We start from the raw sequence: 18,753 nt of genomic DNA, 5'->3' as shown, positions 1-18,753 counted from the left end.
TTTGGAGATAATATCAAAGTTCTCTGTTTATGCTGCTCGATATACTTGTGAGTGTCTTTAGTACGATCGGCTCCATAATTTGATTAATAATTGGTAGTGTTGCTATGGGTCTGTAATTTCTGAAAACGTTTTTCCATGTTTGAATATATGGGTGTGATTATGGCAGTCTTTAACATACATGGTATCTGTCCTGTCTTAAATTCATTAATTTTAGTAGGAAAGGGCCTAAGCTCGTTGCGTGTTGCTTGATATCCTTAGGTCTTATACCATCAATTCGTGGGCCTTTGGTTTGATTTGATGTATTACAGAGAGACGTTCTGCTTCTTTTATTGTTTGGAACCATAATGTCTGTTTTGATTGTGGCCCAAGTGGAGGATCACGTTTTGTGATTGGGGTAATATTTCTGTACAGTTCTTTGATGGCGTCTGCAAAGTCTGCCAAATAATCTTTCATGAAGCTGTGTTTTATGGTTTCAGAGGAAGTGGTATTGTGAGCACAATCTAGCATCTCGTTGATTAGATGCCAGGTTTGTTTCATGTTGTTTTGTGCAGAGGTTAATTTGTCTCTGTAGTAGTTTCTTTTTGAATTTCTTATTTGTATTGTAAAGCGATTCCCTGTTATCTTATATTCGGTTTTTAAAGCTGCGTTATTTGAATATCGCTTTAATTCTTTCCATAGAGCGTCCTTTCTCTGTATTTCTAGGATTAAGTTTGTGTTATCCAAGGATTTTGGGTTGTTCTTGAATGAATGCTGATTTTCTTTGCAGCTTTCTTATATATTTCCTACAGTGTGAGTTTAATGTTGTTGTATAAGATATCTGTTGAATCAGGTGATGCCATGTGTTTCCAGTCAGTTCTAATGATAATAATAATAATTAAACATTGCCTATATATAGAATTTTAGGAAACTTCAAATAATGAATTTCTTTTTAGATTGCCTCAATACAGGAGAGGTTGCAATCCTAAAATAAGTTGCATTTGTGGATAAATTATATTTATACGTAAATTTTTATTGAGCCTTGTTCGCACATGTTTAGTTAGTTATAGGGAACAGAGACACAGCTCAGTGTATTGTCTTGTATATGAACTGGTTAATTTGAGATAGAAGAACACAAAATGAATTTTGTAGCAAAATTAATAGTTTCATAGTAAATAATTTAAATAAATTAGTTACCTTTTACGAAACAAATGTAATATTATTTATATTAACTGTGAAAATTTGAATATTTTGAATAATTTCTACACCTTTCCGAATACCTTGAATACCACACGTGAATGTGAAAAATATCACAAAGTGGTGCGAGATACGTTTTGAAAGGAGTTTAAGAATCTCATATTTGCTAATTAGCAAAAATTAACATATGCTGAAGAATATCTGATCCAAACGCAACAAAATAAACAACACTTCCTGAAAAAAAAATGAGTGCTTAAAGTAAGGATTTAGAAATCATGTCCATCTCCACATTTAAATGTTAATTACCGAAATTAAATATTGATTTCATAATTATGTATTAACACCAGCATATAAAGGTGCCAAATAAACGATAAACCATAATAAACGTTTTTTAACCAAGAGAATTTTAAATCTGGATTTCACCAAGTTCATAATTTGTCCAAAGTATCCAATAATTTGTTTAAACAACATCAACGAAATGCTACTCAACAAATCGGGAAAATGTCGGTCGCATGCAGCCTGCGTTTTCAAAGGTCGATGTAATGAGGTAATTTAACTTTGTTACTTTTTCTTTCAGAAAGTAATCCCTTTTTTAAGAACTCGAACTCTACAAGGATTCGACAAGGAATGCAATAGTCTGTCTCGGCTTACGAATCCTTGCCAATCTTAAAATATCAGCATTTAACATGTTTCTCGTGAAGGGTTTAATTATTACTCTTCTTATTCGTAATATTCATGTTTTGAATTCATAGTTCATAGACCTTCAGGAATTTCGTGCTTGTTTTATGTGCATTTTAGTTGCCGATGCCAACCACCGCCCTTGCTGTATCTTTAACAGAGAATCTTTTCTATATTTAATGTGTGTGTATGTATATATATATGTGTGTATATATGCTTATATATTTATATATGTGTGTGTGTGTGTGTGTGTGTAGCAGAAGAGAGGGGGAGCCGTTAAGAAATATCATTCGAAATAATATGATTTTAATCTTCAATTCAAATGGGATTCCGTAGTGATATCTACGATATAACCAAGGGAGCAACGAATAGCTATTACCATAACACAAGGAAACACGTAATAAAAAGGAACAGAATCTAAAAATACCGTAGGAAAGCAAACACTATGTTTTACGAATCATCACGTAGCTAATCCTGAAATGAAATTGTGAAAGGAGGAATTTTTTATCGAATTTGTCTTTCCTTTGATATGTGAGTTAATACAAAAGAGGTTATTTTCAGTGTTTTATTTTTCATTTAATGAATGCGTTTAATAAACCTAACACAGTTCCTAGACATAAAGAGCAGATTACACACAAAATTTACAAATATAAAAACAAATATTTATATATAAAGACACATATTTCGAGCTAAGCATCATCACATCTACATCCAGCACACTCTGAAGCCATCATCATAATATCATTAGGAAACTAAGCAATAAGTAAATATACTTTAAGGAATGAGCGGTACTTGTTCAGAACATAAACAAACATTTAAAAAAAAAGGTAAAAGGATATCAGGTGCAGCTTAGAATCACCAATTCTCAATTGGAAATTATCTAAGAATAAAATTTAATTTAAAATAAAAATTGGGTCCAATCTTAGTATTAACAGGTAAATTTAATGCCCTTAGTTACTCTGTTTACACGATTTCATCCATTATTCAAAGCATCTCAAAAACTCGTATTTATTAAAATCTTCTCCCGCTGAGCCATTCCATCTCTTCTGAGAATTCGCATAAAAAATTTAGATGTATCAAATATAACATTGTTTTTTTTAAAATACCAGCTTTTCTGCCAGAAAAGAAAAAGAGAATATTCTTATTCACTTGAAAAGGCATCTCGTAATTATTCTTCAGCCACCAGCGTGAGGGGTTTATGTTGGTGGCTGAAGAACAGTAAAAAGATATAATATTTCTTTTGAGTTATAATCTACTTACTTTGTGTCACGTCCTCTGTAAATATGCGATGAAATATAAAGACATAAATTATGTTGATCTTATTTTCTATGTAACTTCTTTTCCGACGTGCAGCCATATTCAAGTATCATATAGAAATAATTAAAAGGAATTTTTAAATACTAATACTTGCATAATTTTAAAGGTATACAAAAACAAAATGTCATATTTTGACACATTGCACCATTTCCCCACTAACAGAAACTTATCTTATGTCTTGTTGTAGATTTAACAGAAAGTGTGTTTTCGAAATTATAAATTTGATTTATGCTGGTCTCTCTCTCTCTCTCTCTCGATCGCTCTCTCTGTCTCTGTTTATCTGTGTGTTTTTAAGCTTTAATATGCTTAACCGATTGCAGTACAGTTTTTGATTAGTAAACGTAAATATGTCCCTATGCCTTTTGCGTGCTGCACAAGTTCCTGTCCTGTAAGATTTCACATCCAAGAGGATTTATGATATTTCATTCCATATGCGTTGAGGAAATATTTAATATTTAAAACATGTCGATTGGTCGTGGTTGTTTAAATATTTAAAGCTTTCTTTAAAGTTTAATGAATATGCTAACGTGATCCAAATAACCTACAGGAAGAAACGATGGTCTGATCATTATTTTTATGGAAGAAATCATCGAAATAGGAATAGTATGAATATGGAGTTTTTTTATCCCTAATGTAAAAGGTACACAAAGGGTTATGTTAAGGTAATATGTTAGTACAGTGCGGGAAGGCAAGGGTTACATAATCCGGGAGATTAAAGAACTTCGTGCAACACTGAAATTCGGAACCACGTAATTTTTTATTTTTACTCTCGCAGACTTAGTAGTAGGGTGCTGCTGGCTGTCAATTCCCGATCTCAGTCTGGATCAAACAAAGTAGCTTCAGATTTGCAACCGCGTCTTAAATAACTCTGTCTATCTTCACCCAAATACTGCGCAATTTAATCTTAATTAACCTTGTTATTTACAGGTGGGCTTTTCAACTGCTTCGAAACACTAATAACTCGATTGTTTTTTTAAATTTCGTGATTTCTGTGGTCTAAAGAATTACTTCACGACATCATATGAGAGTGACCAATTATTAATAACTGGTCGATACTTTTACAAAGAAAATTTCATGTTCTTTATAACTAATAGTTATCTAAAGGAGTAGAAATATTTCTTTACATAAGAATATAATTTAATTTGAAAAAATCTGTTACATAGTTTATATATTCTTAAAAGAGTTTTAAATTATTTAAAATAAACGATGAAAATCGATAACACCTTTTTTAATTAAGTATCATCTTATTTGTAGTAGATTCATGTGCATATCGTGAGAGAATCGATTGATTCATTCAATCCAATATCCTTGGAGGGTAATGGATGGCAATGCTGTAGCTAATGAAGTTCTAACTGAGGCTCGGCTATTGCTGTTACCATCCTGCCATGATCAGAGCTTTAATTTAATAGCTCAATAACACCTTATCCCTACACTGTCCTCTACAGATAACGGGGAATATGAAAAGCATTCTTGCTTCGCCCCTTTAAGCCAGTCCTTATAAGGACTATAAGGACATTCTTGTTACTGGAGGTGAGACTTATGAGTCCTTTTTAGGACTTCCAGGGTAGCGGATAGCAATGCTGTAGCCAATGAAGCTTTAACTGAGGCTCGGCTATTGCCGTTACCCAGCCATGACTAGAGCTTTTAGCTCATAACACCCCATCCACACAGATTTTCTTCATTCAGATGACGGGATAAAGAGTCAAGGACTCAGTCCATCGCCCAGTTCTTATTAGAACATTCTTGTTACTGAAACATTAGGTAGCTTTAACCTCACTGTTGCCACTTACACTGATATATGTGAATCAATCGACCGTGAGATGCGGTGATTGATTCCTTCAATCCAATACTCTTGGAGGGTAATGGATGGCAATGCTGTAGCCAAAGAAGTTCTAACTGAGGCTCGGCTATTGCTGTTACCCTCCTGCCATGATCAGAGCTTTAATTGCTCATAATACCTTATCCCTACACCGTCCTCTACAGATAACGGGGAAGATGAAAAGCATTCTTGCTTCGCCCCTTTAAGCCAGTCCTTATAAGGACTATAAGGATCATTCTTGTTACTGAAACATTAGGTAGCTTTAATTTCATTGTTTCCGCTTACACTGATATGGTTTAAAATTCTACGAGTAGAATTCTATGTACTGCAGTTTTGTATTTCGAATCAAAATTAAGCTAAATGAGTTTCACGAAAAATACTTTCGTTGTGTTGATTATGGTTAGTTTTCGCTTTCATGATGAAAATTCCTGCATTCACTAAATAATTGAAATAATCTGGAACTGAAGGCCTTCAACCTTCGTTGCGCACAGAAAGTTCGCCTTTTTTTCCTGATAGTCGAACCTTTTGGGTCTCCTCGTAGAGACTTATAGGCTTCGTAGAGACTATCTGCACACCGTGATTCAAAGACGTTCCGATTCTGATCAATACCCACATAATATAAAGAAATTGGTTTTAAAATCTTTCTTCATAATTCGTGCAAAACAGGGTTTCCTATAACAAAACTAATTTACTGCATGCTTGATTTCCTCACTAAGCTATATCACAGAAATTGAGAGGGCACAACAGATCTTCTGGTTTCGATCACTCTTTGGTATTATATAGAAACTGATGGTTTAGAATGAATTTATTCTGCATCGTCTTTACTAATCTTGTAAATCGTCTTGTAAATACAAGAGCAATACATGCTGAAATCCCAACCCTCTTCCAGAAAAGAATATAAAAGTCGTATGTTAAACTAATATCGTGTCAATAAGAAACAGACACAGTCGACAGCTTAATACTTAACGACTAGAGACACAGCTATGTAGAAGGTGTCCGCTACCAGCTTGGTTTTTCCAGCAGTCTTCGTGCACTGGTTCCCCTGGTTCATTTTACTTACATTTTGGTAAAGTTATAGACAAAGATAAAGAAATCAAATCTGGATTGGCGATCAAGACATTTCAACGTTATTTATTCATTCATTCCTACGTTTTTTTCCTACTTACCAAACTTCAGTCTTAATCTTCTCATTGCATTGCAGATGGATTCTTACTTTCTTCTTACTGTTCAATTTTCGTCATAGGTGATGGTGCTTGTCAAATGTCAGAGTACATGAGCGCTCTAACTATCTCCTATTCTCTTTCTCATTTTCATAGTTTTCCTGCTGACATTCCTCCTTTCTCCACCTTCCGATTATCATTGGATTTTCTAACAGTAATTCTATAATAAGATAATTAGACCTTCTCCTATGAGTACTCTTTGCATGTAACTTGCCTTTGTCCTGTCGGGATTCCCTTTGTCCTGTCGGGATTGCCTATGTACCGAATGAAAACAGATGTCTTCGAGGAATGAAAACCCTTTCACCGCCATATGAAACTGACTAAATCTCTTTAGTTCAAAAGGCCAGATAAAGATTCTTGGTCTCATAGGACTGGAATATTTACTTCAATGACTGTTTTATTTGTTAGCTTTTTACATTTGTCCATCGATATTTCATGGAGAAATATTTTTCAAAAACAAATATGAGCAGTTCTCTTGCCTCTACGCATCAGAAGTCCGCAGATAATAATATAAAACCACGTCAACCTCCATCTAAATATGTTCCGCTTTCATCACTGTTTTGGTCGGAGGAATAAGGTCTTTACCTGTTCGAGAAACACCCACCAAAATTTGTCTTTAGTTACTTACCCACACACACCTGTTGTGCTAAAGCTGTTACAATCTCTTTTGAGCATGGAATTTAAAACGTAAACGTGGAATATAAATTAAGTGTGATATTATAAGAAAATAGTTTTAAGCAAATATTAGAAACTTGTCGAGAGACATGATGGTAAAAGTCACCCTTCAGAGAGGTCTCTGAAGGGTGACTTTTACCACAGTCTGTGCAACAATTTGCTGAACAAAGAATTATAAAAGTAATTATTTTTTTAAACTACAGAGAAGCATCAGTCGTTTTCTTTGATGAAGTAAGGCTAGTAAAAGTGCATCAACTGGATTTTCGCAAACCTCTTAAGACATGACCTGAAACCGAGGGGATCAGATTACGTACTTGCATCGCTCAAATGCATTATTGGCGATTATTAATGTGAATGTCACTCATTAAAGGTTTTATTCCTTAATGACACCAAATCTTAACACCGTACGCAGGCTTACATATTCCAAAACCTCCGCTTTAAATACCAGAGAAGAAACTTGTAAAGAGCCGATTCTGTCCGGAACATTTGAAGTTTTCTACGCATTATGAAGAGCAAAAGGAATGACGAGAAGATATATTCGCTGATCACCTTTAAATGCAAAGGATTTGCATCATGAAACCTGATGAGTCAATATGACCTTTTCATGTTTTTTGCCATACTCTTTTCTTCCTTCCTTCCCGCAAGAAATAGCAGGCCTGGAGAACATCATGAAACGTTTTCAATTAGTGTCAAGCGTAATTAAAATTGGGAATGAACCAAACTACATATATTCACATGAGTCGAAACTTCTATTTCAGATCGTGAAACCAAGCAGAAAAACATGTTTTTTCGAAAGTTAGAAATCTACCTTATAAGATTCCTTTTTTACCATCTCCTGGACGTTTAATAGTCCCAATGTCTTCAATCATTTTAATATTAAATTATTTTCTGGATTCATAAAACCGATACACTTGCTACATTTCTGATATAACAATATGCAATATTTTAAACTGAACAGTTTAACTGCGTGATATCCTTCTGATTATGATCTGTCCTGCTGTTGTAGGGTTGCTTCTCCAATCCTCTCCTCATTTCCCATGTAGCAACATTCAAAACCCATATCTCAATTCAGGTGTTGAACTAATGTGTTAAGCACCAGCTTATCCAAAACTGAGTAAGCGGAACTTCTTTAATCCTAACTATCTTTTTGAAAAGTGGTGAGCAGCGAGTCTTCCACCTACACAGATAGCGACTTCAAGCTATCATCGAATCAAAGTGAGCGATAATAATTAATTTTATTGTTCTATTCCTATCTAAGCTGTGAAAAGCCTTCATAAGGGATTTTTAGTTTTCAATCCAAGTTGAATTACACCAATGATCTCGTAGCCTTACTCGATATGGTAGTAAAGTTCACGTAACTCAACGGTTTCATGTAAATCCCTTTCGTAGTAGGAGTGCAAGTATTGAAAGATTATTGCTAATGTCAATCCCATCCACGAAAATATGTATGACTTCGAATGCTTAGTATAGATAGGGAGCTAAAAGTCATAATTCCGGAGCACTAATCTAGGACCCGAACGTGAACTATTTTCGCCCGACTTGCTCCTCTCCCTCTGAACAATTCTGGTATCGTATCAGTTCAAAAATCGTCTACAACCACCAGCACCCATGCCATCCTTTTATTCCCACATATATCCCGTTGGTTGATGAGCGAGTACGGCATCCTCTCGACCAACCAGGACTTCAAATTATAATCTGTTGAGGATAACTGTCTGGCGCTTTTTTTATTTCGCTGTTTTCAAATACCAATCCCCCCGCCCAAACAAAATGGCTGTAAGCATCTCACACATTAGTACGATACAATTGAACCCACAAGACAAACAAGGAAGCAAAAGGTTTGATGATCTTTTTGGTAAGGGTATCGTTTAAGAATTATTGCTAAACTGGGTTTTCTCTTTGAATATGTCATATACTATAGCTCGTGTAGGCCACCATATCACTCCACGTATTACGAGTAGATCCTAATTCAAAGAGGAAATATTTTAATGTCGATATTGACACTTACTTTCACTGTCCCTCGACTTTTGCTCTACACACATCTCACCGAATCCCCTACTCTACAAATTCGACAACTACACACAGTGATACTGCTAACATCAATGCCATCTACCGTCCATTGATAACAACAGTATTTGTGTTTGCCTGTAAATTTTGTATAGTCTCATGGCTGATTTGCCTTAAGTGGAATGTAAAACGAATTGCTACATCCGTATGGGATTATCTAATTCGTCTGAAGTTGAAAAAGCCCATATGGTGATTCCTTCCGTAATGAGGAAAATCGAACGCAGGTCTTTACAATCGAAGTGCGCTACGTTTCGTAGTTCTTTCAATGCCGTACGGAAAGGCGTTAATTCAGGAATAAATTTCGGAAAGTTGCAATTCCCACCTGTTGTTTTAATTTAAATAAACTGTGTAATTTAAAACGAAACAAACCATTTGATTTAAAATAAAATTCTAAAGAAAATTTAATCAGATAAAAAAATAAATTTGAAAATATTAACAGCCACACCTTTCTATAGAAAGTATATAATTGATACAAAATTTATAACGGAAAAAACTCACCTTCAAGATCTATACCCTTGGAGGGTAAGGGATCGCAATTCTGTAGCCAATGAAGTTCTAACTGAGGTGAATAACTGAGGTGAATATAAATATTGAATAGAATTGGGGAGAGTACTGCTCCCTGTTGCACTTCACAAGTTACTTGTAGCTCTCTACTTAGGTTTGAACCGATAAGTTTGATATGATTTCTGTTTTTAAACCACCTGTGAAGAGACCCGTCTATTCCAACATGCCTCAGCTTTTCTAACAAGGTTTGATATGTGAGTGTATCAAATGCTTTAGTTAAATCAATTGAGACTACCATGGCAATTTTATTTTTTCTAAGGCGGTATTAATCACGTCTGTGAAGTCTTCTAAGAGATATTTTGTACCGTTATTTTTCTGAAAACGTGTTTTGGAGATAATATGAAAGTTCTCTGTTTATGCTGCGTGAGTGTCTTTAGTACGATCGGCTCCATAATTTCATTGATAACTCTTAGTGTTGCTATGGGTCTGTAAATGCTGATTAAATTTTTTTCTCATGTTTGTATATGGGTGTGATTATGGCAGTCTTTAATATACATGGTATCTGTCCTGGCTTAAATTCATTAATTTTAGTAGGATAGGGCCTAAGCTAGTTGCGTGTTGCTTGATATCCTTAGGTCTTATACCATCAATTCCTGGCCCTTTGGTTGGATTTGATGTATTACAGAGAGCAGTTCTGCTTCTTTTATTGTTTGGAACCATAATGTCTGTTTTGATTTTGGCCAAAGTGGAGGATCACGTTTTGTGATTGGTGTAATATTTCTGTACAGTTCTTTGATGGCGTCTGCAAAGTCTGCAAAATATTCTTTCATGAAGCTGTGTTTTATGGTTTCAAAGGCGGTGGTATTGTGAGCACAATCTAGCATCTCGTTGATTAGATGCCAGGTTTGTTTTATGTTGTTTCGTGCAGAGGTTAATTTGTCTCTGTAGTAGTAGTTTCTTTTTGAATTTTTTATTTGTATTGTAAAGCGATTCCCTGTTATCTTATATTCGGTTTTTAAAGCTGCGTTATTCGTATATCGCTTTAATTCTTTCCATAGAGCGTCCTTTCTGTGTATTTCTAGGATTAAGTTTGTGTTATCCAAAGATTTTGGGTTGTTCTTGAATGAATGCTGATTTTCTTTGCAGCTTTCTTATATATTTCCTCCAGTGTGAGTTTAATGTTGTTTTATAAGATATCTGTTGAATCTGATGATGCCATGTGTTTCCAGTCAGTTTTAATGATAATAATAATAATAATTAAACATTGCCTATATATAGAATTTTAGGAAACTTCAAATGAATTTCTTTTTAGATTGCCTCAATACAGGTGAGGTTGCAATCCTACAATCAGTTGCATTTGTGGATAAATTTTATTTATACGTAAATTTTTATTGAGCCTTGTTCGCACATGTTTAGTTAGTTATAGGGAACAGAGACACAGCTCAGTGTATTGTCTTGTAGATGAACTGGTTAATTTGAGATAGAAGAACACAAAATGAATATTGTAGCAAAATTAATAGTTTCATAGTAAATAATTTAAATAAATTAGTTACCTTTTACGAAACAAATGTAATATTATTTATATTAACTGTGAAAATTTGAATATTTTGAATAATTTCTACACCTTTCCGAATACCTTGAATACCACACGTGAATGTGAAAAATATCACAAAGTGGTGCGAGATACGTTTTGAAAGGAGTTTAAGAATCTCCTATTTGCTAATTAGCAAAAATTTACATACTATGAAGAATATCTGATCCAAACTCAACAAAATAAACAACACTTCCTGAAAAAAAAATGAGTGCTTAAAGTAAGGATTTAGAAATCATGTCCATCTCCACATTTAAATGTTAATTACCGAAATTAAATATTGATTTCATAATTATGTATTAACACCAGCATATAAAGGTGCCAAATACAGATAAACCAAATAAACGTTTTTTAACCAAGAGAATTTTAAATCTGGATTTCACCAAGTTCATAATTCGTCCAAAGTATCCAATAATTTGTTTAAACAACATCAACGAAATGCTACTCAACAAATCGGGAAAATGTCTGCATGCGACCGACATTTTCCCGATTTTCCCCATTACTTTTGCAGACTTAGTACTAGTGTGCTGCTGTCAATTCCCGATCTCAGTCTGGATCAAACAAATTTGCGCCAGATTTGCAACCGCGTCTTAAATAACTCTGTCTATCTTCACCCAAATACTGCGCAATTTAATCTTAATGAACCTTGTTATTTACAGGTGGGCTTTTCAACTGCTTCGAAACACTAAAAACTCGATTGTTTTTTTTAAATTTCGTGATTTCTGTGGTCTAAAAAATTACTTCACGACAGTCATATGAGAGTGACCAATTATTAATAACTGGTCGATACTTTTACAAAGAACATTTCATGTTCTTTATAACTAATAGTTATCTAAAGGAGTAGAAATATTTCTTTACATAAGAATAAAATTTATTTGAAAAAATCTGTTATATAGTTTATATTTTCTTAAAAGACTTTTAAATCCTTTAAAATAAACGATGAAAATCAATAACACCTTTTTTAATTAAGTATCATCTTATTTGTAGTAGATTCATGTGGGAAAATGTGAATCCAATACCCTTGGAGGGTAATTGATGGCAATGCTGTAGCCAATGAAGTTCTAACTGAGGCCCAGCTATTGCTGTTACCCTCCTGCCATGATCAGAGCTTTAATAGCCCAATAACACCTTATCCCTACACTGTCCTCTACAGATAACGGGGAATATGAAAAGCATTCTTGCTTCGCCCCTTTAAGCCAGTCCTTATAAGGACTATAAGGACTAGATTCATGTGCATATCATTCTTGTTACTGAAACATTAGGTAGCTTTCATGTCATTGTTTCCGCTTACGCTGATATGGTTTAAAATTCTACGAGTAGAATTCTATGTACTGCAGTTTTGTATTTTAAATCAAAGTTAAGTTAAATGAGTTTCACGAAAAATACTTTCGTTGTGTTGATTATAGTTAGTTTTCGCTTTCATGATGAAAATACCTATATTCACTAAGTAATTGAAATAATCTGGAACTGAAGGCCTTCAGTTCCAGATTATTATTTCCAGATCTTGAAATAATCTTTCAAGATTATTTCAAGAAAAAAGGCGAACCGAAAGTTCGCCTTTTTTTCCTGATAGTCGAACCTTTTGGGTCTCCTCGTAGAGACTGATAGGGTTCGTAGAGACTATCTGCACACCATGATTCAAAGACGCTCCGATTCTGATCAATACCCTCATAATATAAAGAAATTGGATTTAAAATCTTTCTTCATAATTCGTGCAAAACAGCGTTTTCCTATAACAAAACTAATTTACTGCATGCTTGATTTCATCACTAAGCTATATCACAGAAATTGAGAGGGCACAACAGATCTTCTGGTTTAGAAAAGAATATAAAAGTCGAATATTAAACTAATGTCGTGTCAATAAGAAACAGACACAGTCGACAGCTTAATACTTAACGACTAGGGACACAGCTAATTACACGGTGTCCGCTACCAGCTTGGTTTTTCCAGCAGGCTTTGTGCACTGGTTCCCCTGGTTCATTTTACTTACCTTTTGGTAAAGTTATAGACAAAGATAAAGAATTCAAATCTGGATTTGTGATCAAGACGTTTCAACGTTATTTATTCGTTCATTCCTACGTTTTTTCTTCTACTTACCAAACTTCAGTCTTAATCTTCTCATTGTATTGCAGATGGATTCTTACTTTCTTCTTACTGTTCAATTTTCGTCACAGGTGATGGTGCTTGTCAAATGTCAGAGTACATGAGCGCTCTAACTATCTCCTATTCTTTTTCTCATTTCCATAGTTTTCCTGCTGACATTCCTCCTTTCTCCACCTTCCGATTATCATTGGAGTTTCTAACAGTAATTCTATAATAAGGTAATTAGACCTTCTCCTATGAGTACTCTTTGCATGTAACTTGCCTTTGTCCTGCCGGGATTGCCTTAGTACCGGATGAAAAAAAAAGTCTTCTAGGAATGAAAACCCTTTCACCGCCATATGAAACCGACTAAATCGCCTTTAGTTCAAAAGGCCAAATAAAGATTCTTGGTCTCATAGGACTGGATTATTTACTTCAATGACTATTTTATTTGTTAGCTTTTTACATTTGCCCATCGATATTTCATGGGCAACTATTTTTCAAAAACAAATAGGAGCAGTTCTCTTGCCTCTACGCATCAGAAGTCCGCAGCTAATAATATAAAACCACGTCAACCTCCATCTAAATATGTTCCGCTTTCATCACTGTTTTGGTCGGAGGAATAAGGTCTTTACCTGTTCGAGAAACACCCAGCGAAATTTGTCTTTAGTTACTTACCCACGCACACCTGTTGTGCTAAAGCTGTTCCAATCTCTTTTGAGCGTGGAATTTAAAATGTAAACGTGGAATATAAATTAAGTGTGATATTATAAGAAATAGTTTTAAGCAAATATTATAAACTTATCGAGCGACATATTCGTGGTCTCTGAAGGATGACTTTTACCACAGTCTGTGCAACAATTTGCTGAACAAAGAATTATAAAAGTAATTATTTTTTTAAACTACAGTGAAGCGTCATTCGTTTTCTTTGATGAAGTAAGGCCAGAAAAAGTGCATCAACTGGATTTTCGCAAACCTCTTAAGACATGACCTGAAACCGAGCGGATGAGATTACGTACTTGCATTGCTGAAATATATTATTGGCGATTATTATAAACGTGAATGTCACCCATTAAAGGCTTTATTCCTTAATGACACCAAATCTTAACACCGTACGCAGGCTTACATATTCCAAAACCTCCGCTTTAAATACCAGATAAGACACTTGTAAAGAGCCGATTCTGTGTGGAAAATTTGAATTTTTCTACGCATTATGAAGAGCAAAACGAATGCCGAGAAGTTATGCGCTAATCACTTTAAATGCAAAAGGATTGGCATCATCAAGCTTGATGAGTCAATAGGACTTCATGTTTTTTGCCATACTCTTTTCTTCCTTCCTTTGCGCAAGAAATAGCAGGCCTGGAGAACATCATGGAACGTTTTCAATTAGTGTCAAGCGTAATTAAAATTGGGAATGAACCAAACTACATATATTGACATGTGTCGAAACTTCCATTTCAGATCGTGAAACCAAGCAGAAAAACATGTTTTTTCGAAAGTTAGAAATCTGCCTTATAAGATTCCTTTTTTACCCTCTCCTAGACTGTTTATGGTCCCAATGTCTTGTATCATTTTAATATTAAATTATTTTCTGGATTCATAAAACCGATAAACTTGCTACATTTCTGATATAAAAATATGCAATATTTTAAACTAAACAGTTTAACTGCGTGATATCCTTCTGATTATGATCTGCCCTGCTGTTGTAATGTTGCTTCTCCAATCCTCTCCTCATTTCCCATGTAGCAACATACAAAACCCATATCTCAAATCAGGTATTGAAGTAATGCTTTAAACACCAGCTTATTCAAAACTGAGTAAGCGGAACTTCTTTAATCCTGACTAGCTTTTTGAATAGTGGTGAGCAGCGAATCTCCCACCTACACAGATAGCGATTTCAAGCTATCATCGAATCAAAGAGAGCGATAATAATTAATTTTATTGTTCGATTCCTATCTAAGCTGTGAAAAGCCTTCATAAGGGATTTTTAGTTTTAAATCCAAGTTGAATTACACCAATGATCTCGTAGCCTTACTCGATATGGTAGTAAAGTTCACGTAACTCAACGGTTTCATGTAAATCCCTTTCGAGCCAGTAGAAGTGCAAGTATTGAAAGTTTATTGCTAATGTCAATCCCATCCACGAAAATATGCATGACTTCGAATGATTTAGATAGGGAGCTAAAAGTCATAATTCAGGAGCGCTAATCTAGGAACCGAAGGTGAACTATTTTCGCCCGACTTGCTCCTCTCCCTCTGAACAATTCTGGTATCATATCAGTTCAAACATCGTCTACAACTACCAACACCCATGCCATCCTTTTATACCCACATATAGCCCGTTGGTTGCTGAGCGAGAACGGCAACCTCTCGACCGACTAGGACTTCAAATTATAATCTGTTGAGGATAACTGTCTGGCGCTTTTTTTTTATTTCGCTGTTGTCAAATACCAATCCCCCCACCCAAAAAAAATGGCTGTAAGCATCTCACACATTAGTACGATACAATTGAACCCACAAGACAAACAAGGAAGCAAAAGGTTTGTCTTGTGGGTTCAATTGTATCGTACTAATGTGTGAGATGCTAACACCCATTTTTTTTGGGTGGGGGGATTGGTATTTGACAACAGCGAAATAAAAAAAAAGCGCCAGACAGTTATATAGACAGTTAGCCATATTAAAACTACTCACTCACATTCTTTTAATGAAGAAATTCTTATAACCATTAGATAGAAATTAAGAAGTAATATATTGTAGTTTTTTCTGTAAAAGATCGTCCGGAGAAGAAAAGGAGTGGGCCCGATGAACCAGTGTTTTAATAGTTTCTGCCTTTTGCCAGGGACGGTGATGAGATTCCGCATGGATGTAATGGCCTGTATGGGTCTTCTTTCTATAAACTGAGAAATGTAGGTTACCATCTGGTTGGCGAAGAATTAGAAGATCTAAAAAGGCTAACTGCTTATTTGATTCTACTTCTAGGGTAAACTTGATTCTAGGATGAAATGAGTTTAACTTAGTGAGAAATTACTGAAGTTCATCCGAAGAGCCATTCCATACAGCAAAAATTGTTATTGTTTAATTTGAGCTTAATGAACTGAAGATGCATGTCACACACAGGCAAAAATTATAATATTAAATAATCTTTGTACGTGAGTTGTTTCCGTTATTAATTTTGTATCGATATTTCTACTCACGGTATACCTCTTTTAAAACTTAAAGTATATAATTTTATTAATATTGACTCCATTTGAAGACTTTTTGGTAAACTTCCCATGTGGTGGCTGGGATACGAATAGCCCAAATGTAGCTCATGCATGTCGTACGAGGCGATTCAAATGGGTATCCTGGAAGGGTAATGGATGGCAGTGCCGTAGCCAATGAAGTTCTATCTGAGGCTCGGAAATTGCTGTTACCTTCCTGCCATGATCAGAGCTTTATTTATGTATAGCTCAATAGCACCCTATGCTCCACTGTCCTCTTCAGATAACGGGGAAGATGAAAAGCATTCTTGCATCGCCCATCTAGCCAGTTCTTTTAAGGACTTTTAGTACTGAATAAGCAGTTGACATTCTGAATTATGTTGATCACCGTTTCATCTTTGCTGGACCAGATATGCGCTTTCCAAATATGGAAGGTAATTTTGGATAAAATGCCCATTGTCTCTTTCACTTCAAACACGACATCACTATCCATGTTTTGTTCTCTTTGACAAATGTGACAAGTCACTCATATCGGCATATCGAATGTGTTTCTAGAAAAAATGCGCTACAGTAGCGTACTCAGTATTCACTGCAACAGCTGCAGAAATATAATGTCCAACTTGTTGTTTAAAAGGAAAACTACATCGCCTTTACAAACTTTCCGTCTATTCTGATAGTAGTCGAACCATCTGGGGTATCTTTGGAGGCTAATAGTAATAACATCATCTCTTCCATACTTCGAACATGCTCACATCCTGATGAATATCATCACATAATAAGAATGGACCTACGAACATTTCGCATTCCTACTTCAAGGACACGTACAGCTTACTGTTTATCATATTCCCACCCCAAGATATAAACGACAGGAGTTCTGAGTATCTTAGATACCGACATATCTGGTATCGCTGACGTCCAAGACTAAGATGGAAAGACCAACTTCATCTGCAGATTAGGAAAAGGACATAAAATGCCTATTTTTGAATTGCTCAGACGACTACGAAGAATGGATATAGTAGAAAGAGAACGCAGAAATTAGATATCTTTATTCCAAATTCTTTATAAGTGCAAATCTATCATTTCACAAGAATTAATGACTTTAAGACTTTCGAAAAGAAACCGAAATTTTAATCCAGTGGTGACCGCAGTGCAAAGTCAATGAATAAGTATGCTTTAGGTAAGAACATATAATAAGTTATTTAAATATATAATATAATATAGTATAATATAATATAATAAGAACTTCGTCAAAATGACAAACTTATAAAGTTAAAGATATTTCGATAACTCGTGCTTATTTCGTTGAGAGTTGGCATGCAAAAAGACGAATAAGCATTCAGTTCTTTTCGCAGAATACATGAAACATTTTGGTAGTCCTTTTTATTCTGGCAGTTTCCGGTGTTAGCCACTCTAGAATTGTACAAATTGGAAGTTTTAGAGGTTGTGGATTGATATTAAAATTTTCATATCAACTAGGGTCAGTATAACATCAAAATTATTTTTACTAGAATTATAAAGTAATTAGTAGTAATTTCTGCATCACATCTGGAGTGTGCTTTTGTGCACAGTACATGAAAGGGTCAGTTTAAATATATTACTAAAAGTAACCATTTGGAGAGGAAATGGAAAGATGTCTTGTTAATCAGGATCTTTCGTGGGGTATGAACGAAATGCTCACGGAACTAAATATTAACCTGATATTGGATATAATCTCATTAACACAACGTGACAAACTAAAGACATGCAGATGCTTACCAACACAAGCATTTTTAAGAAAAAAAGGAAATTGATATTTATTTTAATGAGAATCATGAAAATAGGGGAATGGAATATTCTAACCATTACAAAGAATTGTCGTACTTACTTATGAGTCAATCGCCTCTACGTGTATTCAGACTCTTTCATGATAGGAGAAAATGAACGGACATTGATCAATCCATGCTAATGGTATTCATTACTGAACAGATTTGATACGATAAATGATTGCCACATTGATCACGACATTGTTCATCACACTCATTTAAACGCAAATAATGACTGTCTGAGTCGTTCTATCGCCTGTGTTCGTAGCTCAAGTAAAATCGCAGGAGCTTGAGCAGAAGTGGTAATCATCACAGCTCGCGTTGGACGAAAGAAAATGCTGGTAAATTAATATCTTGTTTAAGAAATAATAATAAAACGATAACAATGCCCAGATTTCGATACTAATTGATGTGTGAAGACGTTGTTTGAATACCCGAAAGGTTGTTTCGCTTTTTCTTGAAACGCCAAAGCCGCACTTTCACTTTCCCCACTCATGGATCCAGTCTTCTAATTTCCAACAGAACATGAAGAGGAAGATTAGTGTTTTGTATATTAGTGTTTATGCATGTGGGATCTGTGTCTTTTAACCTGAAGAGTTTCAGTTATTGTTCGGAGTTTTTTTGCAGAC

This window comes from Typopeltis vanoorti, chromosome 7 (assembly GCF_054136105.1).
Source record: "Typopeltis vanoorti isolate ZY-2024b chromosome 7, IOZ_Tvanoo_1.0, whole genome shotgun sequence".
In the NCBI taxonomy this organism is placed as follows: Eukaryota; Metazoa; Arthropoda; class Arachnida; order Uropygi; family Thelyphonidae; genus Typopeltis; species Typopeltis vanoorti.
The sequence above is the reverse complement of the archived record's forward strand: the minus strand, read 5'-3'. Positions refer to the sequence as shown.